General features: G+C 35.9%; 1 pseudogene; it reads right to left on the bottom strand.

The window, feature by feature from the left end:
- Positions 1-387: 387 nt before the first annotated feature.
- LOC128223584 (uncharacterized) lies at positions 388-26,640 on the bottom strand (annotated as a pseudogene).

Genomic DNA, 26,640 nt, shown 5'->3' on the forward strand with positions numbered 1-26,640 from the left:
AGGGCATTGAATGTAGGAACAATGTCACAAACGTTTTGCTGACGCCCTAAACACACTTGAAAATGATCAATATCAGACTGTGGGTCCACAAACCCAGCCCATTGTAATTTCAGTGACGTGCTGTGAATATCAATGAAAAATGATTAGGAAATATTTCTGAAAGTATCCACAACATTTTTATATAAATGTCAAAGCGGGTAGAATTGGATGGATACGGCTTATTTAAACCGCGTTTAACATTTTTATCTTATACTAACTTTAATGGTACATATCTGCTGTGATGGATACCAGACCCGGCTTGTACACGACCCATTATTGGTGGGGAATTGTCCAGTATTATTCCATCTGACGATCTTTGTGTACAAAGGCCAACTTTATTACAGCTTTCTACTGTTGTATAATATTTCTCTCCCGGAATAAACGGACCCTTCCATATAACATCTGAAAATCAAATACATACAAACATATCAATAACATACATATTAATCAAAAGACGGTATGCTGATAAAATACACATACAACTATAAATACTAATTTAAATATACCTTGTTTCAACCCAACGTTTGTTAACGATTGAACGTCTGTAGCGTAATGGTCTGTTCCAAGTCCTACATTGAAATAGTCTATGTCGCTTTCAATGTCTGAGAAATCCTTCCAGTTTGCATGGATAGTGTATATGTCTGATTGATAGTCAAGATCTACCTGAAATACAAAACGCACAAATCATTATGTATTATTCATTATGCGTGCGTATGTGTATAACTATACACGCTGTTTATGATAAACTTACTGTTTGTATTCCTTTTATGTCATACTCATATTCTTCACAATGCATGTTTTTTGTATCTAATTACAAACAACATGCATTGATACTTATAAGGACACGTCTTATCAAATAAAACCAAAGTATGTAAGGCAATATTTGGTTAAAGCAAAATATCTCAAATAATCAACCTTGCTTTCCCAGTTTCCATCCAAAACGTGTCCTCCATGAGGTGGTGTTTTATCTAAGATGAATTGTTTTGACACGATTGCGCTCGGAATGTCTGCCCTGTTGATCGCCTGTAAAAATTCAGTTGCAATTATAATATTGTTACATGAACACATTGTTATGAGCGATATATCATTTGATCAGTTTGATACTTTTACGTTTCGTTTCTCTGCAAAAGCTGACAGCAGCTTACCTGCACCATAATGAAGTATTCATGGCCTTCTAGGATATTTGAATCATTTAGATCAATGTTGAAAGTATCTGAATAATACTTTGTCATGGATAATGTATCCACCGTGTTGTCGCTTGATCCGATTCCTACATTGAAATAACTAATTCCGCTGTGATGATCATGAAAACCAACAAGACGTATGCTAATTTTATCACTGTTATAATATGCAAGTTTTCGTTCAAAGTGTATTTTTCCCGCCGTTGGAGGTGATGTGTCCGTAACCAACGCCGTGGAAACAACCACTGACGAAAGTCCAAAATGGTCAGTACCTGCAATAAAGCTAGCTTATGAGTATTTTGATATTTATTCTTAACATCAACATTATGCTTTTGAAGTTTGTTAACACAAGCTAAAATTGATTTTATGTGCTCCGTATGTTTCATTAGTTGTTTTCGGTATACCATTAAAAAGATTGAATTTTGAGTATTGAATCTTACCGTTTACAGTAAAATAAACAGAAGTCCCATCAGCGATGCCAGTTAGAGAAAGCATGACAGCCGTTTCTCGTTCTGTGTTACGAAACGAAATAATATCGTCTCGGTTTGGACTGTAGCCTATACAAAACAGTATAAAGGTTATTAGTTATATATAATCGTTATCAGTTAGGACACATAAACCTAGCAACAATTCATCGTAATATCAATGAATCTCAATTATATCAAGTAGCTTACGTGAATAAAAATGCAACGTTTGCTGAAATATTGAATATTTTAACGTTTGTCTTAAAAAATGGTTTTGGAAACTTATTATAAAAATATTTACGATACTGTACGTACCAACACCGATGGAGTAATGTTGCATATCTTCTGGATATCCAAGAAGTGAAGCGCCTTTCTTTTTATAAAATGTGTCCCATGTAATAACAGCATGTTCGATGTCAGTTATATACCCATTGACGTTTTGAATATCAATTTTCCCAGGAATGGGGGCAGTGTTGTCTAAAATAAATCCGTCACTGCAAGCCTTAATTTCATCAAGTGATTCGGTATACCACTCCCTTTCAACAACCGTCGCGTTCGAGAAAGCACACAGGTAGAAAGGTGCGTCAAGAAACACATCAGTTTCTTCGAAAATAGCAAAACCATCCGATGTGACCTTTTCTTTTAAACACGATACATCAGTGTCGCAATCATAGGGTACATGTCGTGATATCATCAAATACCATGATACTTTACGTTCATTTGCGTGCATAACTGCTGCGGCTGGCCTTATTTTAGTAGTTCCAAAGTCAAGTTCGTTGTCATGTAGCAAAGTATACATGTCTCCAACATTCAAACTGTGAATTATCTGATCAAGAGAAAGAAAATAATCGAAATATACATATGCAAATTACTGATTCATCTGTAGTTTGTTGATGCTTAAATAAATAAGGGGGTTCTAAACATTTAAAAAAATAATGGCTTTACCGATTGCATTTGCGTCCAGGATTCTGATCCGGTATCAAAGTCGTAAACAACATTTGCGTCGTAAGTTCCAAAGTCTAGCGTTGCTAGCTTTTTGCAGCCACTTATTAATTGTCCGCTGACGGAGTATGCTTTAATACAAGCAAATGAAGAAATATGTCCATGGACGGGCAGTACCACACAGTCTTCAACCTTAGAATGAAAAAAACAACAACAATATATAAGCAAGTGTTTATAAGTCATGTGTATGTATGTTGTGGTCCAATTGTGGGTCTATTCACATTAGCACTTACAAATAAACAACAAAAGTTTCTTTTATGTTTATGAATATAACCAAACCATATTTTTACCGTTATATCGATAGAGTCATCAGTAATAGATTTCCAAGAGAGAAGTGTTTTTCGACCCTCTACGTCTTGAGCTAAAGTCCATTGATAGAATGCTATACCAATATCCTCGTCCTCAATGAAAAAATGTAATTTTACACGGACACACGTATCTCCAAGCAATAAAGATGCTTCGGTTATCTGCAAAACTGGATTAAGTCGTTCAATAGAGAACTCATTCGCTTGAACCGGTTTGGTGCATTCCAGTTTTGAACAAACCTGTACTTCAGCAACATACTTCTTGTTGGCTAGAAAGTAAAATTCTTTTAAAACGGAATGGTTGTTATCGATAGCCAGTTGGTACGGTACAACAAATGTCTTGTTCTGTCCTGCGGTTGAACTGCTTTCACTGATGCCAACACTGAATCCTAGTTCAACGTTTTTATTAAGAGGAGCAAGATGTTGATCGACAAACTTCCAGCTAACAACAAGCCGTTTAGTCTGAAGAAGAACGTTCTGAACTGGACATACACTAAGCTTAAAACCCCAAATGTCACGCACGATGGTTGAATCCTCAACTTTTATAACCAATGCCGGTCTATTTACAAATGGTCTGATGAAAGTGTCCCTGCCCTCTGTTGAAACAATTCCATCGTCTGAAGTTACAACAGCTTTGTATAGAGTGTTGATGATATAACGTTGGCCAATGTGCAGTGGTTCATTAATTGTCACACGCGCTGAGTTGTTTGCTAAACTAACATTATATGTATTTCCGACTTGATTCGAGCAGTCGTACCCAATTTTGACGGACAGTGAACGCGTTATTTCGGCTTTGTCCAAAACCATTATGCCATTAGAAAAAGAAACCGAACCCCCCCCGGTGCCGGATGACCTTAACAAGAAAACATATTTGATATTTGGTCGAATATCAATAGAGTGTATGCAATACGAGTTGCTGTTGCTTATAATTTGAAAATTAACAACGTCATCCGTAGCATAAGATAGTCCTACTCCTACTTCTAAAGTTAAATTATCGTGATGTAAGAAACCTTTCCATCTCGCACAAAGCACTTCCTTTGTAAAATGAGCGTTAACGTCAATACTACTGTTATTCACTGAGGGATCTATATCAGATAAAACAGTTTGTCCTGGAGGATATCTTGATGGGAGCTGAAAGGGTTGACTCGTTACAGATAGGTAATGACCGGCATTGTTGTACACATGCATGTTTATGTAAAACTCGAGGTTATTGTCAGTATCTTGTAACTGTAAACGGCGTAGGGAATATCTAAAGCATCCACCGGAGTACGAAGGGCACGGGGGAGATGTGTCTAGACGCCATTCCATGTACGGTGTAGCAGCAATACCGTTATGCGCTGTAAAGTAGATACAAAGCGACGATTATTAGCAGATACCATCGCGCCCAAATACAATGCTGATTTGCCCACATCAATGATTAGTTTAAGTAAAACGTTTACTCACCAATCTGGAAATATATTTGATCGATTTGTGCAGTCTGCTCTTCGTCATAGAATGTATTGATATCCCATCCAAATTCAATGTATTCAGATTCGACAAGAACTTGAAGAAGGGTTCTATTTACAGGCGGTGTTTGATCAATGATAACAGGGCCTATTGTTGCAATTCTCTCCAAACCAGCTTTATTAATTACTTTAACAAAAATGTAGAATATTTCGTCAGAACCTATGCCTTCATGTCTTCGTTTAAAATAGTTTTTCTTTTGTGTAGACTGATACTCTACAATGGACGGACTAGCTTTTTCGGTAGGACTTAATCCTAGTCCAACAAAGAAATCATCAATTTGACTTCCGCCTTCTTTAATATCCCAAGTAATAAATACGTTATCATTCGGAAGATAGATAAGTGTATCGTTTGTATACAAGGGTAAATGCTCGCAAAGAAACGAAGAAATATCTTTATCCTTTCCTTTTATTTCGTGTAGTTGATACATTTCGGTAACCTTGTGCGACTCTACATCATTTACACAAATACTACGGCAATCGGAAGTATTATGAAGCTTTGTTCTTTGCATGTTTGTCTGCATTAAATATACTTCGCCATGCAAACAAAGTAGGCTTTCTGATAATTGTCCATGCTGTAAAGTCATATTTCTAAATTCTGGCGGTGATAGATCACGCGTAAGGCCATCTGAACACGCAGGCCTCGAAGGTTCCATGGCATTGTTAAGTGCTATAACAGTCACAAATCGCTTTCCGGTAAATGTCGTTGGGATTCTGACCGATTCTGCAGAGAAAGACAGCTCCCTTAGAATCGATATACTTGGTACTTCTGTAAAGTTGTACAAATTTTGTGTACTGAGACATCGGTCGGACAAACCGATCCTGTACAGTTTGATTCCGCTTTCGTGGTCTATAAAACCATGCCAGTGCACGAGAATGGAATCATCACTTGTGTAGTCAATGTCAGGGGAATCTTCTGGACCTGATGAGAATAAGCAAAGAGTATTACCATGAAATAACGAGCAAGACATACTTTGCATGTTTTGATTTGATTTTTGAAAAATACAGACACTGTACTATAAAAAGTTTGAGATTAACTTACCCTCATAAACAACACCTTCTGAAGGCGGCGAATCATCAACAAGCACGTCAATGTGTTCCGTTGTTGAAAGCCCAGCCATGTTTGTTACTTTTATGGTAAAATAGTAGTTTCTGTTATGATTGCCAATGTGCATATGCTTGACATTTAGTTTGTTGAGTGGTATTGTGTAGTTAAAAAAGGCACAGTTACCAATATCCGGGCAGTAACAAAGTGAGGTTGAGCATGAATCCTGAAATTAGAGAAACAGTGCGTTCAAATACCTTTTGGTTATACGCAAATCATCACACAAATAACTAGTAATTCGTATTGACAACAGCGAGACTTATACATTCATTTATGGTCCTAACAGCAAGGTGCTCACTTAGTAGCTCGGTCATTGTGTCGGCTATTCCAAATGTCCAATGTATTTTAGATAAACCACTATGTGGATCAAGTGCATCAAACGTCATTTGCATCTTTGACAGGTCCGTGCTGTTATGTACATAAAGCATTTCGTATCCATCTTTCTTAAGCCAAATGTTGTTGATTTGTGGTACTGAGCGATCAATTAATATAGTCCGATTATCGCTTAGTGTATTTCCAGCTATATCAATGGCCTTTATGTTCAGTGTGTATGTTTCCCCGTCTTTAACATTCAAATCCTTGCAAAATGATTGATTCGCGAAGGAGGGGACATGTTCTTCTCCAGATAATGCACCATGATTCATGCTCCACGAAACATTGTATGCAATGATACCGTATACATTTGGTGTACCAGTAACAGGTATTTCTCCAGTTGTTTGCTCGTAATATCCTACTATGAGCCCATGCGGGTCGGCCTCAATAGGATTCAGAAGTACATTATGTATGTAGAAATCGTTGTAAAAATAATCTTTCCAGCTAATGCAGACATCGTTGTTATTAGTTTGCCATGTGTAATTCGTAGCAGGTGAGGATGATGTAAATCTAAACGGTTTTTCAGTCCAGATTTGAATGGACGAAGTGTTATCATAGAGAACAAAGCGGCGACACTGTCGAACATTGTCAGCAACATCCTTTACCTCAAGTGTCAAACAATAGAGCCTTGGTGTGTCTGATGTTAGATTTAGGTCCATGTTTGTGACGGTTTGGTTAACTTTTTTACTGAGAACGTTGGTTGTGTAATCTACCTTCAGCATCCCTTCAGAGGGCAAAACTTCATTTACTCGTATTTCATAGCTCTCGATGGATGAGGCGGTGTGTGAGGCTCCTCCTGGAGAGACAGGGTCCACCCAACCGTTAAACTTAACATTGTGAATGGAAGACCGTGTAATCCTTTTATTAAGTTGCAAAGGCTGATAAGTGCACGTCGAATGTTTTAAACAGTGCTCAGGTGGTTGATTGTCAAAACGATAGCAAACTTTTCGTTGTTCCGTAGTTTTGTGGTAAGGCTTAGCGTTGAGAACAGTGTGGGTTGCCGCTCTAGTATCCTTTGCTTTTAAATACCCGCCACCTTTAGCTTCGAATTCCAAACATAAGCTGTTTGAAATTTATAATTATATTAATTATTATTATTACTATTATTATTATTATTATTATTATTATTAGTAGTAGTAGTAGTAGAAGTAGTAGTAATTGTATTATTATTATTATTATTATTATTATTATTATTATTATTATTATTATTATTATTAATATCATTATTATAATTATTATTATTATTATTATTATTATTATTATTATTATTATTAGTAGTAGTAGTAGTATTTTTATTATTATTATTATTATTATTATTATTATTATTATTATTACTACTATTATTATTATTATTATTATTATTATCATAATTATCTTAGAACTTCTTTCAATACAGATAATTTGAAAGTGAATCGAGTTATAATAAATAATTTACTTACGCCTCGCCATCTTTCAGTGTGTAGGTGCTTGCAGTAACAGTCAAATTGCCTGAATCTTGATGCGTACTAGTAACAGACTGACTCGAATCTATGTCAGCAAGTTCCTTTTCTGTTGATAACGTAATGAATTCTCCTGCATCAAATATATAAAAAATGTGTAATAACGCAGCCGCAGTTGAATTATAACCAAAGAATATATTGTTTGTTTGATTTATTTCTTGCGAAGCCCGAATGTGATCAAGTAAGGGTATAAATACATTTTCCTAATCGAAATTCTGGAACTAAACAATTGTGAAAACTTACCTGACACAGATTGGTGTTTGATATATATTGTTGTGTCCGTTATACCAAAGTTTTGTTCAACAATAAAGGAAGGATGCGAAGAGCTGGAAATATTAATTGTATAGTCCGTGACCAAATCAAATTGCATAACAGACGGCTGATAATTGCCATACATATCTTGTAGATACTGACACGCGGTGGAAGAGGTCGCTGACATTGCTCTCTTCTTTTCACCGTTAGGACCGATAGCAACAGTGTCACAAGTTGATATTGATGGTGTCTTAGTTGGTTGACATGATGTTTCCCCAGCTGTTGAAATCTTTCTAAACTCCGTTGCGCATGTGCAATCCTTTGTAAGACTATCTGTGCTGCAGCTTCCAGGCCAACAATAGTGGTTGTTCCAGGAACACATTCCTAAATTATATATTTTATTTTACTAAAACAAATATGTTACAATTATCTATGTAGAAATAAATGTACAATAAAATAAGATATTTTTTGTAAAACAACCACACGTCACTTTAATGAGACACAGACAAGAGGATGTACGTTTTAAAATAACACCAGATGACAATGGAGCCCTAATGTCAATAACTACGAAAACAACTATAATGAAATATAGGTAAAATACTTAATACTATTAGTAATTGTCTTCAAATTATATGTACTTACTCTGACATTCCTTGTCTCTGTTGTAACGCTTGAAGAAGACGTTGTCATTGTTACATTCTTTGCACATGACGTTGTAGGCAGTTGTGCAGCTTCGTCGTTTACACTCGGTGATTGTATCAGGACATTCTGAACAATAAATTGGTTTTTCCCTGAACCACAAAACCATAGGTTTTGGCTTCAATATGCCGTTTATCAAAACTAAAAGTGTGAAACTGATGTTATGGTGAAGTTTGCTCTTTAACATGTGATAGTGTCATTTCTTTTCACAAACATAGCTTATAACCAAAATAAAATGCAAAGCCCGCTATCAGACCACCCACACATAATGAAATTATATATGTTATCTTAGTATTTGGGAACCAAAATTAGATGATTTTCTTCATCCCATTATGAAACAAAGTGTACTTTCTGAACTATCTGGGCTTATTAATTGTTGTTAATTGAACGCTGAATAAGCTGAACAAACAGGGAAGTCAAAATCTAGCAAACAATGATTCACGTAACGTAATAACCCCTTTAACAAACTATCATTAGTAATTCATTCCATTGAAACTTGATAATTAAAGCAATTTGACCTGGAAATTAGGGCAAAATATATAAACATTATATTTCATGGATCTGGGGATTTCCATACTCACTCAACTAAAACTAGCGCATTATTGGTGCCCGATTTTGCCCGTTACATAAGAAACCAAGCAGAGCTGGAACAAGTATGTTGTCTGACGTCATTTTTAAATAAATGTTTCTTGCGTGACGGCGAAAATAACGCATTTCACGAAATGCCCTTCTTGGCGCGTTTTTTGTCACGTCGTCATTTTGTATAGTTACTTTAGAGTTCATGGTGCATTTTAATTTAAACGTAACCTAACCATATAATAAATCAGTCATGGTAGACCAATTGAATAATTTAAAGGTTGCGCCGTGCACACATTTATTTCCTTGACTCTTTTTAATTTGTCGTTGATAATAATAGAAGGCCACGCAGTTAATAAAACAGCACCATTTACTATAAATTTCGGTGGTGATACTCCATGTGCTTTACATAATTTGTCAAGGAAAAGAAGTGAAAAAATAATAGATAAATACATTAATTTTGCATTTCTTGGTGTACATTTTATCATTTATATATATACAATTTTCCGAGTCATATTTGACATTTTGACCCCACACAATTATTTAAGCACTCATCATAGGACCATAAAGTCTCGCAGCAAAGACTCCTCGGTCTATATCTGAATCCATCTCGACACGCCCTAGAACAATCACTCCAAAGTTTCTTGTTAACCCATTCGCATGTATCTTTACAATTAGGGCAAACAGCTAATGCAGTATTTATACTTATTAATGTAATTAATAAAACAGTAAACTGAGTTTAATTTAAACATTTTATTTATACACGTTGCAATACATGTTTGTAAAAAGAAATTGCGTTATATCTTTTTTAACATTCACATAAACGTCATCAAAAGAGAACACATAATACAAAAGCTTAAAAAAGGAATTACCTTAGAATAAGACCAATGTGTGCTTTTCAAACTTAGTCAATAACAAAAAGGTCCGACAGTCAAGATCTCTTATGATAACATATCAAGAGAGGGACGACGAATTAACCGCAACTATGTGCTCCTTTTCAAGGCGTTACTTTACGGATTACAAATATCAACACATAAAAGATAATTGCCTGCGTACAATAGCACCCTTATATCGCGGAGATATCAACCACTGTGAAGAGTACATATCTTTAAATAGTAAGGTGTATATCATGTTCACGCCAGGAAGCGATAATAGGAGAGTTAGTTTTTATCAGCAAGTAAACATGACATCAAGTAGATGTGCTTATAAGTTTTGATAAAAGGTAAATAATAAATGATAAATTTCAACCGATTACTATCAAGCATATAACTTGAGTTATTGAACTCCTTTTCTTTGCTATTATGTTGTATGACAAATGTTTGCTACGAAAAAATGTCGGATGGAAAGCACAATTTTGGTTTAATGCAAACGAAACACTTCACCAATGTCAACGATGACATCACAAATAATTATAACATATATGCGCATAGTCTATATTGAGTGGTAAAGAGTTGCTATTTTATGATATAAAGCAGTCGGTAAATTTGTTTGCTGTCTTCATTATGTATTAACACGTGAAGGGTAAATGTATACATATTCAGGTAATTTTACAAGTATGTATCATTACAAAACTACTACCACTCGCCAAAGATGTACGACGTTACAAAAATCAGGTTTTCTTTAAAGAAACGTTTATTGTCGATTGCATTTTTTAAGTACAGAAGATTCGTCTGGCTTTAAAAAAACAAACAAAAGTAGTTATCGCATTTTTCTTGCGTTTATGCTGTTGGAACGAAGTAGGACAAGCAATGTTATGACGAATAAGCGCTAGTGCGCTGTATAAATTTTGCTGGCGTACCCTACTGCATTCATACACTACCTATATCGTTAGGACTTATTGTGTCACTACTCATGGAAACTACAGGGAAAAACTCAGTAGTCAAATGGAAACTAAAGGGGCAAACTCAGCAACAAAATTAGATCTAAAGGGACAAACTCGGCAACAAAATGGGAACTAAATGGACAAATTCAGCAGCCTTATGGGAACTACATGGGTATTCTCAGCAGTAAAAGGGAATAAAGGGACAAACTCAGCTAAAATCTCAGCAACCAATTAGGAACTTAAGGGACACACTCAGCATCAAAATGGGAACTAAAGGGACAAATCCAGCAACGAAATGGGAACTAAAGGGACAAACACAGCAACAAAATGAAGGGACAAACCTAGCAACGAAATGGGAACTAAAGGGACAAACACAACAAAAAAATGGGAACTAAAGGGACAAACCTAGCAACAAAATTGGAACTAAAGGGACATACTCAGTATCAAAATGGGAACTAAAGGGACAAACCTAGCAAAAAAATGGGAACTAAATGGACTAACCCAGCAACACAATGGGAACTAAAGGGACATACTCAGCATCAAAATGGGAACTAAAGATACAAACCTAGCAACAAAATTGGAACTAAAGGGACAAACTCAGCAACACAATGGGAACTAAAGGGACAAACTCAGCATCGCAATGGGAACTGAAGGGACAAACTTAGCAACAAAATGGGAACTAAAGGGACAAACCTAGCAACAAAATGGGAATTAAAGGGACAAACCTAGCAACAAAATTGGAACAAAAGGGACATACTCAGCATCAAAATGAGAACTAAAGGGACAAACCTAGCAACAAAATTGGAACTAAAGGGACAAACTCAGCAACACAATGGGAACAAAAGGGACAAACTCAGCATCACAATGGGAAGTAAAGGGACAAACCTAGCAACAAAATGGGAACTAAAGGGACAAACCTAGCAACAAAATGGGAACTAAAGGGACAAACCTAGCAACAAATTTGGAACTAAAGGGACATACTCAGCATCAAAATGAGAACTAAAGGGACAAACCTAGCAACAAAATTGGAACTAAAGGGACAAACACATCAACAAAATGGGAACTAAAGGGACAAACCCAGCATCACAATGGGAACTAAAGGGACAAACTCAGCATCAAAATGAGAACTAAAGGGACAAACCTAGCAAAAAAATTGGAACTAAAGGGACAAACCCAGCATCAAAATGGGAACTAAATGGACAAACTCAGCATCACAATGGGAACTAAAGGGACAAACTCAGCATCAAAATGAGAACTAAAGGGACAAACCTAGCAACAAAATGGCAACTAAAGGGACAAACCTAGCAACAAAATGCGAACGAAAGGGACAAACCTAGCAACCAAATGGGAACTAAAGGGACAAACTCAGCATCAAAATGAGAACTAAAGGGACAAACCTAGCAACAAAATTGGAACTAAAGGGACAAACCCAGCAACCAAATGGGAACTAAAGGGACAAACCTAGCAACAAAATTGGAACTAAAGGGACAAACCCAGCAACAAAATTGGAACTAAAGGGACAAACCCAGCAACAAAATGGGAACTAAAGGGACAAACCTAGCAACAAAATTGGAACTAAAGGGACAAACCCAGCAACACAATGGGAACAAAATGGACAAACTCAGCATCACAATGGGAACTAAAGGGACAAACCTAGCAACAAAATTGGAACTAAAGGGACAAACCCAGCAACACAATTGGAACTAAAGGGACAAACCTAGCAATAAAATGGGAACTTAAGGGACAAACCTAGCAGCAAAATGGGAACTAAATGGACAAACCCAGCAACACAATGAGAACTAAAGGGACAAACTCAGCAACCCAATGGGAACTACAGGGACAAACTCAGCAACACAATGGGAACTAAAGGGACAAACTCAGCAACCCAATGGGAACTACAGGGACAAACTCAGCAACACAATGGGAACTAAAGGGACAAACTCAGCAACCCAATGGGAACTACAGGGACAAACTCAGCAACACAATGGGAACTACAGGGACAAACTCAGCAACACAATGGGAACTACAGGGACAAACTCAGCAACACAATGGGAACTAAAGGGACAAACTCAGCAACCCAATGGGAACTACAGGGACAAACTCAGCAACACAATGGGAACTAAAGGGACAAACTCAGCAACACAATGGGAACTACAGGGACGAACTCAGCAGTGAAATGGAAACTAAAGGGACAAACTCAGCAACACAATGGGAACTAAAGGGACAAACTCAGCAACACAATGGGAATTACAGGGACAAACTCAGCAACACAATGGGAACTAAAGGGACAAACTCAGCAACCCAATGGGAACTACAGGGACAAACTCAGCAACACAATGGGAACTAAAGGGACAGACTCAGCACCACAATGGGAACTACAGGGACAAACTCAGCAACCTAATGGGAACTACAGGGACAAACTCAGCAACCAAATGGGAACTAAAGGGACAAATTCAGCAGCCTAACGGGATCTACATGGGCAATTTCAGCAGTAAAAGGGAATAAAAGGACAACCTCACCTACAAAATGAGATCTAAAGGGACAAACTCAGCAACCAAATAGGAACTTAAGGGACAAACTCAGCATCACAATGGGAACTTAAGTGACAAATTCAGCAGCCTTACGGGAACTACATGGGCAATCTCAGCGGTAAAAGGGAATAAAGGGACAAACTCAGCAACCAAACAGGAACTTAAGGGACAAACCCAGCATCAAAATGGGAACTAAAGGGACAAACCCAGCAACCAAACAGGAACTTAAGGGACAAACCTAGCAACAAAATTGGAACTAAAGGGACAAACCCAGCAACACAATGGGAACTACAGGGACAAACTCAGCATCAAAATGAGAACTAAAGGGACAAACCTAGCAACAAAATTGGAACTAAAGGGACAAACCCAGCATCACAATGGGAACTAAATGGACAAACTCAGCAACACAATGGGAACTACAGGGACAAACTCAGCAACCTAATGGGAACTAAATGGACAAACCTAGCAACAAAATGGGAACTAAAGGGACAAACCTAGCAACAAATTGGAACTAAAGGGACATACTCAGCATCAAAATGAGAACTAAAGGGACAAACCTAGCAACAAAATTGGAACTAAAGGGACAAACCCAGCATCACAATGGGAACTAAAGGGACAAACTCAGCATCAAAATGAGAACTAAAGGGACAAACCTAGCAATAAAATTGGAACTAAAGGGACAAACCCAGCATCACAATGGGAACTAAATGGACAAACTCAGCATCACTATGGGAACTAAAGGGACAAACCCAGCATCACAATGGGAACTACAGGGACAAACTCAGCATCAAAATGAGAACTAAAGGGACAAACCTAGCAACAAAATTGGAACTAAAGGGACAAACCCAGCATCACAATGGGAACTAAATGGACAAACTCAGCAACACAATGGGAACTACAGGGACAAACTCAGCAACAAAATGGGAACTAAAGGGACAAACCTAGCAACAAAATGGGAACTAAAGGGACAAACCTAGCAACAAATTAGAACTAAAGGGACATACTCAGCATCAAAATGAGAACTAAAGGGACAAACCTAGCAACAAAATTGGAACTAAAGGGACAAACCCAGCAACACAATGGGAACAAAATGGACAAACTCAGCATCACAATGGGAACTAAAGGGACAAACCTAGCAACAAAATTGGAACTAAAGGGACAAACCCAGCAACCAAATGGGAACTAAAGGGACAAACCTAGCAACAAAATGGAAACTAAAGGGACAAACATAGCAACAAAATGGGAACTAAATGGACAAACCCAGCAACACAAGGGAACTAAAGGGACAAACTCAGCAACCCAATGGGAACTACAGGGACAAACTCAGCAACACAATGGGAACTAAAGGGACAAACTCAGCAACCCAATGGGAACTACAGGGACAAACTCAGCAACACAATGGGAACTACAGGGTCAAACTCAGCAACACAATGGGAACTAAAGGGACAAACTCAGCAACCCAATGGGAACTACAGGGACAAACTCAGCAACACAATGGGAACTACAGGGACAAACTCAGCAACACAATGGGAACTAAAGGGACAAACTCAGCAACACAATGGGAACTAAAGGGACAAACTCAGCAACCCAATGGGAACTACAGGGACAAACTCAGCAACACAATGGGAACTAAAGGGACAAACTCAGCAACACAATGGGAACTAAAGGGACAAACTCAGCAACACAATGGGAACTAAAGGGACAAACTCAGCATCCCAATGGGAACTACAGGGACAAACTCAGCAACACAATGGGAACTAAAGGGACAAACTCAGCACCACAATGGGAACTACAGGGACAAACTCAGCAACCCAATGGGAACTACAGGGACAAACCCAGCAACTAAATGGGAACTAAAGGGACAAATTCAGCAGCCTAACGGGATCTACATGGGCAATCTCAGCAGTAAAAGAGAATAAAAGGACAACCTCACCTACAAAATGAGATCTAAAGGGACAAACTCAGCAACCAAATAGGAACTTAAGGGACAAACTCAGCATCACAATGGGAACTTAAGTGACAAATTCAGCAGCCTTACGGGAACTACATGGGCAATCTCAGCGGTAAAAGGGAATAAAGGGACAAACTCAGCAACCAAACAGGAACTTAAGGGACAAACTCAGCAACACAATGGGAACTAAAGGGACAAACCCAGCAACACAATGGGAACTAAATGGACAAAAGCAGCCTTATAGGAACTACATGGTCAATCTCAGCAGCCTTATAGGAACTACATGGTCAATCTCAGCAGCCTTTTAGGAACTACATGGTCAATCTCAGCAGCCTTATAGGAACTACATGGTCAATCTCAGCAGCCTTATAGGAACTACATGGTCAATCTCAGCAGCCTTATAGGAACTACATGGTCAAACTCAGCAGCCTTATAGGAACTACATGGTCAATCTCAGCAGCCTTATAGGAACTACATGGTCAATCTCAGCAGCCTTATAGGAACTACATGGTCAATCTCAGCAGCCTTATAGGAACTACATGGTCAATCTCAGCAGCCTTATAGGAACTACATGGTCAATCTCAGCAGCCTTATAGGAACTACATGGTCAATCTCAGCAGCCTTATAGGAACTACATGGTCAATCTCAGCAGCCTTATAGGAACTACATGGTCAATCTCAGCAGCCTTATAGGAACTACATGGTCAATCTCAGCAGCCTTATAGGAACTACATGGTCAATCTCAGCAGCCTTTTAGGAACTACATGGTCAATCTCAGCAGCCTTATAGGAACTACATGGTCAATCTCAGCAGCCTTATAGGAACTACATGGTCAATCTCAGCAGCCTTATAGGAACTACATGGTCAATCTCAGCAGCCTTATAGGAACTACATGGTCAATCTCAGCAGCCTTATAGGAACTACATGGTCAAACTCAGCAGTAAAAGGGGAACTAAAGGGACAAACTCAGCAACAAAATGGGACTAACAGGGGCAAACTTAGCAACCTTATGCAAACAACATGGACAAACACTATGGAGGCCATTCGTTGCCAAAAGTCCAGACATGTATGTGTGTATTTTAGGTTTGTAACATTGATGATTTACCATTTACATTTTACAAGCGCCAACTCATCGGTTGTATGTTTACATTTTACACTGCACATTTTCATTTTTTATTGTACCGATTGGAGTTTTATTCTCGTTTCATGTCGAATAAGATTATATATGATATAACAACATGTTTTGTCTATATAATAGTAATTGATACGCACATATGACATGAAATGAAATGTATGCAAAATGATACTTGACTCAAACACAACAAAATGTTAGTCATTAGCATTAAATTATACTTCAAGAATTAAAAGTCCCATTGTCTTATTTTTCTTTTAAAGCTGCAAAAAGATCAGATACAGTTTTTCAGTTTTACGTTCGCAAATTGATGTTTTATGGTTAAAAGTGATACTACAGTAACGTTTTAAGAAAAATGAAAAATGTCAGCAGTTTTCAAAACAATTTAGATTTGTTTTATTGTGAGTAATCTTATTATTTGTATAGAGAGCATTGCTGGCAAAATCAGCCGAGTCTGGGACAAAAAAGGTTGTCAAAACTGTCAATCTGTGAGAATGCAGCTTTAAATTACTATAAACACTATTTTAAATTCTACCATTAGAGGACACTTTCTTGAAATTATTCACTAAGATGCCCCAGAGGTTTATTACCTGGTAGCTGGAACTGTATGGATAAAATACACTAAAATAACAACTTCATATAACTCGTACATTATAATGTAACAAATATTATTTTATAAGTAATTAATAAAGTATTTTAATGATGAAGTCTATTTATTGCTAATAAACAATTATTACTTGCTGCTACCTTTTATACCCCACCCACACTGAACAGTCAGGTCTTTTTTCACATTTAGGAGAGCGGCCCTAGCCCTTTTGGAGGGGAAAAATCGCGCGTTTGTTTTTCTAATCTAAGACTCACGATATCTATTTTTTCATGTTCTTGAAATAACCTTATTGATTGTTATGGTTCACAGTGGCAGATCCCGTAATTCATAACTAGGGGACACAAGTGGGTTGGAGGGCTGTTCTTCCATCCACATGGATATTTTGTTTCAATGATGTATTGAAATTACACGTTTACACCATACATGCTTATTAAGATAGTAAATGTATAACATCAGACAAAACTTGGTGGATATGAATATGATGTCCATCAAAAGTTTCGTGGGTTTGCTGGAGCAGGTTTTGAACAGGGACTTACGTTAGAGGGGCGTTACTTAGGGGCACAAGTTTTTGGACATGATCCCTCGAGTGGGCATGGCATTAATATGTTTAAAATATGGGAAGTGGGGTTTGGGGTACTCCCCCTAGAATATTTTAAATATTTTTAGTCTGAATTGGTGCATTATTGCGTAATTAAGTACTTTTTTTTCTGAGAAATATTGACATAAAAATTAACCTTTAAGTTTACTTGCGGGCCAACTGGGGGACACAGGCCCTACAGCCTCCCCCCCCCCCCCCCACTGAACGACACGCCCATGGTCCACTTGTAAATAAAATAAATGAACAAGTTTTGCTTGCTTGGGTTTATAAGTAAAAATAAAACTGTGGCAGTATAAATCTGGGTCCGTGAGCCCAGTTCAGATGCACAAAATAATATGGTGATTTATAACCCATTTAGGAACATTGATCGTCAAAATAAAAAAAAGATGAAGTTAATTTTAGTTTTTATTGTGAAATAAAGAGAGAGTACTCGGACTTACAACCGGGAATTTACAGGAAGTAGGCGAAGATTTTATCCCCCTTGCTTGATTCGACGGAAATAAACGAAAGAAAATCCGATTCGTTAGCTCCGCCTAATCACCTTCGTTTCTTTCGGTGACATTTACCATATAAGGTATAAGCGAAATCGTCTATCCTTATAATTCTGAACTTGTCAATTCACTTTTGTAAACCTGGACTTGTTGGACTGCAAATGTTCATTTTACGAATGCGAGTGACGACTGTAGGATTGCAGTTTTACATATGCATGATTCGGCTTTCTAAATTACATCATCATATTGTTAAAGGCAACGATCTATGTTTGAATGAGTTTATACAGGGTAGATCTGACAAATATACATTTTGACTACTATAATGACAAATGACAAATCAATACGGAAAAACTGACGAATAGAAACAACAAATAGCACGTCTACATTGACAAATGTAAGAGATATTTAGTACGATGATTAAGAAGCACATTGTGGGAATTACACGTCTGGACTTTTGGCAACAAATAGCCTCCATAAAACACAACAGTCAAACGGAATCTACAGGGACAAACTAAGCAGCCAGATGGGAGCTTCAGATACACAATCAGCAGCCCAATATAAACTACAGGGACAATCATTATTAAGTGGAAATAGTAGCTTAGCTGATATACTTTACGACACAACAAGCACGCAAATAAGTTGAGATATGATTCGAACACAACGAGTTAAAAGTCACCTAATGTTTGACAATACCTGTAATAAATTGATTCACAAATTAACAAAATATTATAATACAACAAGCATACAACTTGTCCACAAAAGAACATATATCCCAGACATTGTATTTAACGAATATTCAAACAGATTATTTCACCGACATATTTATCTTCAGACTGGCAATAAAAATAATGCTTACATATCGCTACAAATTAAACAAAATAAGATTATTTATAGATTACCTATTTTAAAGTGGATGCATTAAAAGCACTCTTCACTGTTATCTTTTCATTCATGTTCAACAACCACTTTAACCGACATGAATGTTTGTTTTAAAACTTCTGGCGTATTTTCAATTAAATTAAATTAACATTGAAATATGTTTCAAGTACCCTGTTTAGCAATTGATCAAAACAGTCATATTACATCGCGATAACGTTATCTTCAAATAACTTGCTTTACTTACTAGACCAATTATTGTTGTTGTTGTTGGTATATTTTAAACGATAATTATTATAATAATTAATTATTATAATTATTATTTATAATGTATGTTTGCTGTTGTATTTCATCTTCGGTATTGTTAAAACAGTCAATTATTTTGTTAAACTTAAAAACAATATTATTTCTGGAAACCTAATACAAACAACTTTATAACCTAAATTGTATTCATAAGGTATAGCTGTTGTTGTTATACGTACAATTAAAACAAAACAAAACAAAACACTACGTTGAAACAAGAGTAAGTAAAATAGAGGACAGTTCGCAAATACAATTCTATCTATCATACAGAAGCAATTAATTCAAATGATTTGAACAACGAGAAACAAATACATTCTCGAAGGGATATAATTCGGAGGCATAGTTTGAGAAAGGCAGTTTCGTTGTTTATGATACCTTTTATTGACAACAATTAAAGTTTGATGTCAACGCCCCTTCTTCCGGTTTAAGCAGTTATTTTTCCTATTTGCAAGAGTTATTCAAAATATTAAATTATCTTAATGGCCAGAGTATGAACAACTTCACTGTGGAATCAAGACTACACTACTCGTCAATGCCTTTAAATCATGTACCAGCTTGAAAATTGCATTCCGACTACCCAAAGCATTCCTTTTTAAAGGAACTGCTTGATGTTATTATACTTAAGGAAGGATTCTACTACATTGAATTGTTTATTCAAGATAGTGTAATGTTTGCAGCATGGGAAAAGAACACTTCACAATCTAATCAACTCTCTACCAGATAAGATTTTGTATTGTTTCTTGTCCCTGATAACATGTATACGTCGCCGACGACAACTACGACACCAACGCTCACATAATACTCCGATGGGCTTCAAAGAGCACGTCTGATTGAAACTGATAAGGCGTTTTTATTGAATTATAGTAAAGAACTTATAGTGGATGCATCTTCTTTGCCCCGTTACCTGCTCATCCGTACTGAATATATAAATGATATATTTTCAGTGACGTTAGATATTCAATGTATGTCCATATCATCAAACGCGCGTGTATCTTTGTATTTGACGTCCTGTCGCCCAGCCAAACCAATCAACATGAAAGCAGTTGATGTCAAACAGTTTCCTTAAACACATACTTGTTGGCAGCGTTTGATTGAACTTGTATATAAAATATATTGACAAATATTATACATAAATCTATACATTAAACGAATTGGCGCGTTGTTGACCTATATTAATCTCCCATTAGACCGAAAATATTGGTGACGTTTATAAAACGCCAAATGAATGACTATGCAAAATTTATTACTACCGAACATACTAAAATTTTTCCAAACAACATAGTTGATAAATGTGCAAGGATTATTGTGGCAAATTTAGTCAGTTCAGTATTGTAGTGTTCCCGAAGGCACACGAACAATACATGATAAATTGTGCCCGGGATCTAGAACAAATGATGTCTAAGCCTTTACTATCATCTTATCGTTCTAGCGACGACAATGAACGATAAATGGAACAGGCCCTAATTTCTCAAAACATTAACAGCCCCTTATAAAAAGATCAAGCTTAGCAGGCTTTTTTGATTGGTATAAATTATGCAGCATTCGACGCTTTTAAACGAAGTATATTTAAGATAAAACATAAACAACTTGTTGTATGATAAAATTATATTTATGGAGTAATACTGCTAGATGAAATAGTGAGTTATGCTTAAGAATTTTCGAGATATTGGGGCCAGAAATTCGTCATTTAGATCTGAAGTCCCCTAGTTTATTAATAATATCTAAATGGCCGATGATAATTTCCACTCCAAAACAGGACAATGGCAGAATGAAAAATTTGTGTTGTAGCCACCGCCAACAAAACGAACGAAAAATCGTACTCTCGTCTTTCAAATGACGCCAATTTGTGACATGCATAAAATGAGCTGTCGGCATATTATTCACCAGAAAAGGGAAACAGAGCAAAAACCAACACCACCAAGCACATTCGGGTATCATGGTTTGTTCTTACTTTGGCACCCTTTGTTGTATCCACCAGAATAGTACGGGTCACGACACAGTGTACACTTGATCCCGTCCGGACTTCCTCCTCACTGCTGACGGCCAGAAACACAGTTGGCAATGGGTATTTGGTGGCATTCTGTAAGGTAAAAGATAAGTTCAAAATGATGTGAAAATGTAACAGGAATAAAAATAAATGTATTATTAGCAAAGTTTTTAATTTTTTTTGCAAATAAACAACATTTTTAATACACACAATATGATAGTTTGATTATTTTCTTGTCATTAACTTTTCACAATTATTTTCTCTGAAGCCCTTATGAAGTATTAACGGTCGTGCGAATACAGTGATAATCGGGTTTTCACACCTTGTCATTGAAATATTTATAACTTGCAAACAATTTAACACCTGCCAATTGTAACCCGTGAATGGGGCTACACTAGACCAAATTTATTGCACCACTGCATTTATGTATTGCTGATAAAATATATATATGTATATCTGATATATTTCTTTGAAACATTTCCTTTTTTGAAACACTGATTGGTTATTTTTGTTATGTAAAGTTGTAAGTGTTGCCAGGGGTGCCCAGATCCCTGGTAACAAATATGTTTCAGGAAAATAAAAGGGACTTCATTGAAGTCTCAAAAAGAAAAAAAGAAAACCTGCCAATTGTTTGCTTATTTTGGAACATGCTTTCGGAAAAATAAGTGAAATTATGAACTCGCGGTTTATATAATCATAGGTTTTGTGCATGATTTTTGTGTTTGGCAATCGTGCTCGACACTTCGACTTATTTAGGTTTCGATCCAGCGTCAGTATATCATTTAAAAAAAGAAAGAATAATGGTCGAGACCTCGAGTGAACGCCAGTTTTCAGATAACCGCATGTTTGAACGACCGCTGTGTTACTGCACCATATCTCAAAATTGTATACCTTCACAGCATGATCCAGTTCTCCACTCTGAGCACGTACACGGCTTCAGAAAGAAACTAAACAGAGAGTGTTGATATGAGTTTCCATGCAGACAAAACTCGTTACAGTTTTGGGTTTCTTCTTTTTTTTCTCGCCATACGCACGAATAACCGGTTCGTTTCTGTGTCCCACCACCACATGTAACAGAGCATGAGCTCCAGCTTGTCCAGTCACCGAACGTATCCCACGAGCATTGTTCTAAAATACACTGATTAGAGTAAACACATTGACATGAAAGTCTTTAAGCACGTATTCACTTTAGTTACTTATTTCCGTTCGATTACTATTTAACTTTTATTGAATTAAAGCTTATGTTTCATTCACTATTTCATTTGCTTTACAGAAACAAAGCAATTTAAAAGCAAAGTGTAAATAAGGTTGAGTGATATTCGGCAGTATTTACTAACATCCCAAAAAATAAATTCAATCATTGTTGCAATCTAAATGATATTAAACAATAAGTTTAAATTGTACAACCTTTCATATTTATGCAGTAGTTTATTTTTTAAGTTAGTTACAAGCATAAGTTAGTTTAGAAAATGCACAAGTTCTTTTTTTCTGCATTTCATTTTCAATTAATATACTTATGTAATTCATGTTACATTAACCTGCAAAACATGTTATTTTTGTTATAAATAGGATCAAAGAGACCTGTTTTCTCAAAATATGACAGAAATTGAATCACAAAAAAACACAATAAGAATACATTCATCCTTGCAAACGCAGATCGGCGAAGGATGTTTTGCATCATTTATACAACAAGATATCGCCAAACAATCATGCGTACTTATGAACAACGAATCAAAACTCTGTTACCAAAGAAAAAATCCCCTAAGGTCAACGGGGTTGGTTAAAAGGATTCACAAAAATAGGTTATCGAAGAACTGTCACATTTCATATCATCTCCCAACTTTAAAATATGAAGCTTTTATTATACGAATTGAACAAAAAGCTTCAGTTCAAATTAACATTCTTATCGTTACCGATTTTGGTAAGGAGCCACTGAAAGGAATTACATAAACCAAGTTTACTTTGTATAAAGATATATATTCAAGAAATTGATAGATGACATATTTACAGAAACAAATCAATTGCTTTAATTGATTGATAAATTGCCTTGGGAAGAAAGTGATTATTTTGTTTTTTCCTTTGGTTTATAAAATTGCATCAGTGTGATATAAATCTAATTGATATATCGCTTTTTCGTTCGGCTGTGTAAGTACAGGGGATGTCTAATACGAACTCATTTAAATAAAAATACTTAATTTGTGTAAGTTAATTTTAGAAGCGCTGATATGTCGGCAAACCATTGATAATTTATTATCTTAATCAAAATAGATTAACAAAATATAACCTTATAGAATCTCTCATTATGGCTAGAAAACACATCATGTTTGTCTGTTTATAAGTCCATCTTGACTGTTTATATTATGTCATTAATACTCATTATTATACTCATTATTACATGGTCTATAACTTAACCATTTGTGATTGGACAGTGGGCAAATTTACCTGCCCCTACCAGTTCAAAGGTCACTCGAACTTTTTTCCGAAACAAAATACATGGTACCATTTAATAAAACAGTTGACAGTCATACCACAGCATATTTCACGGCTTTCAATTAAATAGTTGCATTATATATTACTATTAGAATTACTGTTTTTATTGATACTATCATATTTCTTTCTGGTTTTAATTCAATACATATCATGTTTTCGTTGTAAATATGTTTATATTGTATAACACAATATATCATATAATGGGGAACACATATGTGATCCAATTACTTAATAAATGTTTAAATAACTGAATATAATACCAAAGTCAGCGCCCACAAAGCTAGGATAAAATACCAATGACGTAATTTCCGAAATGGATTGACAATCAGTGAAAATAACCTCGCTTTTGCCAATAAATACCAATACAGATAAAGGTCTTAATGAAATCTGTATATTTCAGTAAAATACAAATTTGATTTAATTTCGTAAAGTTTAACGCCGTATGTTTACATAAACATTCGCGACTCTGCCATTCGTTCCAGTATTACTTTCCATGAAATTCATTCGGAGTTCCTCGGCCATTTTTATCGAAAACAACCTCGGGTATATTTAAGTCCGCTGCAAGTAGATCGTAGTTATTTAAGCTCAATTTAAACTTATCAATAAATACAAGCTAAAACACTACATTTAATCAATGATATAATTCAAAATTTTACGAAAAACTTCAACTGATGTTGTTTTTGATAAAAATGTCCGAGGAGTACCGAATGCTTAAAATTGATATCACACTAATAGCAAAATACTTTATGGGACTATTTTTTATCAACGCACACGTATTTTTCGAATAAATATACCTGAGTAGCTATAACCTTATGTTCGAAACTAAGAGCCTAATTGGTCAGATTCGGCAAAGTTTATTTGGATTAAGAAAGTAAAATGTTCAACTTGATTTGTGACACTCAATAACTATTGAACTCAAATTCATGATTTTGCCATACGCGCGTGGAAAGGACGGCTCCTATATCTTTGTTGAAATAACTTTCCTAATCAACTAATATGTTTAAATAACTTTTAAATACTGCAAAAGTAGCCATCAATGTTTTGTGGCTTTAAACATTACAAGACAAATACAACCCGATATAAATACATGTAGGTGTAAACCTGATATCTTGTTTCAAATGGCATCCCAATCTCGAATTGAATCAAACGCGTTTGAAAATCACATTAAAACATGTAATAAAAGCGAATGACTGGCACGATACTGATAGTGTTTAAGATAGTGGATTTGATTAGAAATATAACTGACGCTGAAGTGTTTTTTTTTTAGTTAAATTGATCTGAAAAGTGAGTGATTATGCATGGATTTAATGAAAATATGTTCCAAACATTACACAATCAAGGGCAATAACTCATTTATAGTTTTATTGTCAAACGACAAGTGTGCCTTATCAATAACTATAAATCAACTTACCTGTACTATCTTACTTTCTCGAGCAACTTTAAATCCCTTATAACAATATTATTAATCAAATCTTTTCAATCGTTTAACAGCGTCGTCTCACGATAAGCACTGATTGGATTGAGAAGTGTACACACCAGTTCGGAAATATCAATCATTGTAGTAAACCTGAAAGTACAATATTTAATGCCAAATTCTCCACATAAGGTTACGTTAGGATCTGATTAAGATGAGTTTCTGTATATACACTTTATTGGAAAACCGATATAACAGCTTCAACAACTACAGAGTTAAGGGAAATAACCTTTTTTTGCCTTCTCAATAGTATAGTTTTGAATCAACTTACCAATGGTTTTAGATACAGTCACATAATCTGTAAAAAAATGATAAAATGAGTAACTACGTCAAAAAGGTTATTCAATTGCATTCAATACAAAATTGTTTGTTTTTACTCACCTTATGGCAAGTTCCCGCGATCAAAATAATATTAAAAACATAACGCGTGCACTAAAAACCATCGCTTATCGCCGATATCGCTATACGATTGTCGCACAACACATGCATCTCGCCGAAAGATGTCCGGTGAGCATCATTTTCAACATACTTGTATTTCTTGACCTATATCTATAGTAAACGTTTCAAGTTTAAGAAATATATATTATTAATTGCAACCCTAAGTCAATGATTCGAACCGAATTGTTATGCAACGAATACATGTGGAACAATTATGAAGAATGTACATACACGGAGTACATACACTCGTTGTCATCTCCTCTATTAATATGTATATATTCTCCTCTGCATTCCAACTATCATCAACATGTTTACAAATTGTCAACAATTGGAAGCATATAGTACTTAAAATAGCTGGTGTCACACAAACCTACGCATCCATTATTGTATCCTGCCGAGTAGTAGGGGTCGCTACACAGAGTACACCGAAATCCCTTTGGGATTCCACCACATTCACTGTTGCTTACGGTACAATGTTGTATATAAATTTTGGAGCAATCTGAAATGTGTCAATGATTTCTAGTTTGCTGTGTACATCTGTTCGTTATGCAGAAATGTTCCATATTAAAAGGAGAGGCAAATTATATCACTCGGTATATACCTTATTCATTAGGTAGAAATATAACGACAATTCAAGTCATGACTCTCAAATCAATTTTAGATTTACGGTGAGTTTTACAATTTACTTACATTGAAATACTGTACGGTAATCGATTTCCGTTTAGATGCCACCATTATATGGTACAAAACACTACTTACACCCAACACTCGTGATTGAAATTACATTTCGCGCTCGATATGCACTTTTTCAATTACTTGGTAAAAATTCATTTGTTTTATAGGTAATGAAGATATTTACTATAATATATTTGGCGTATACTTAAATATTACTTATGACAATACACTCGATTATATACTTACCTGTGCAAACAGGTTTAACTCCAT

The sequence above is a fragment of the Mya arenaria genome, chromosome 17, assembly GCF_026914265.1.
Source record: "Mya arenaria isolate MELC-2E11 chromosome 17, ASM2691426v1".
Lineage (NCBI taxonomy): Eukaryota > Metazoa > Mollusca > Bivalvia > Myida > Myidae > Mya > Mya arenaria.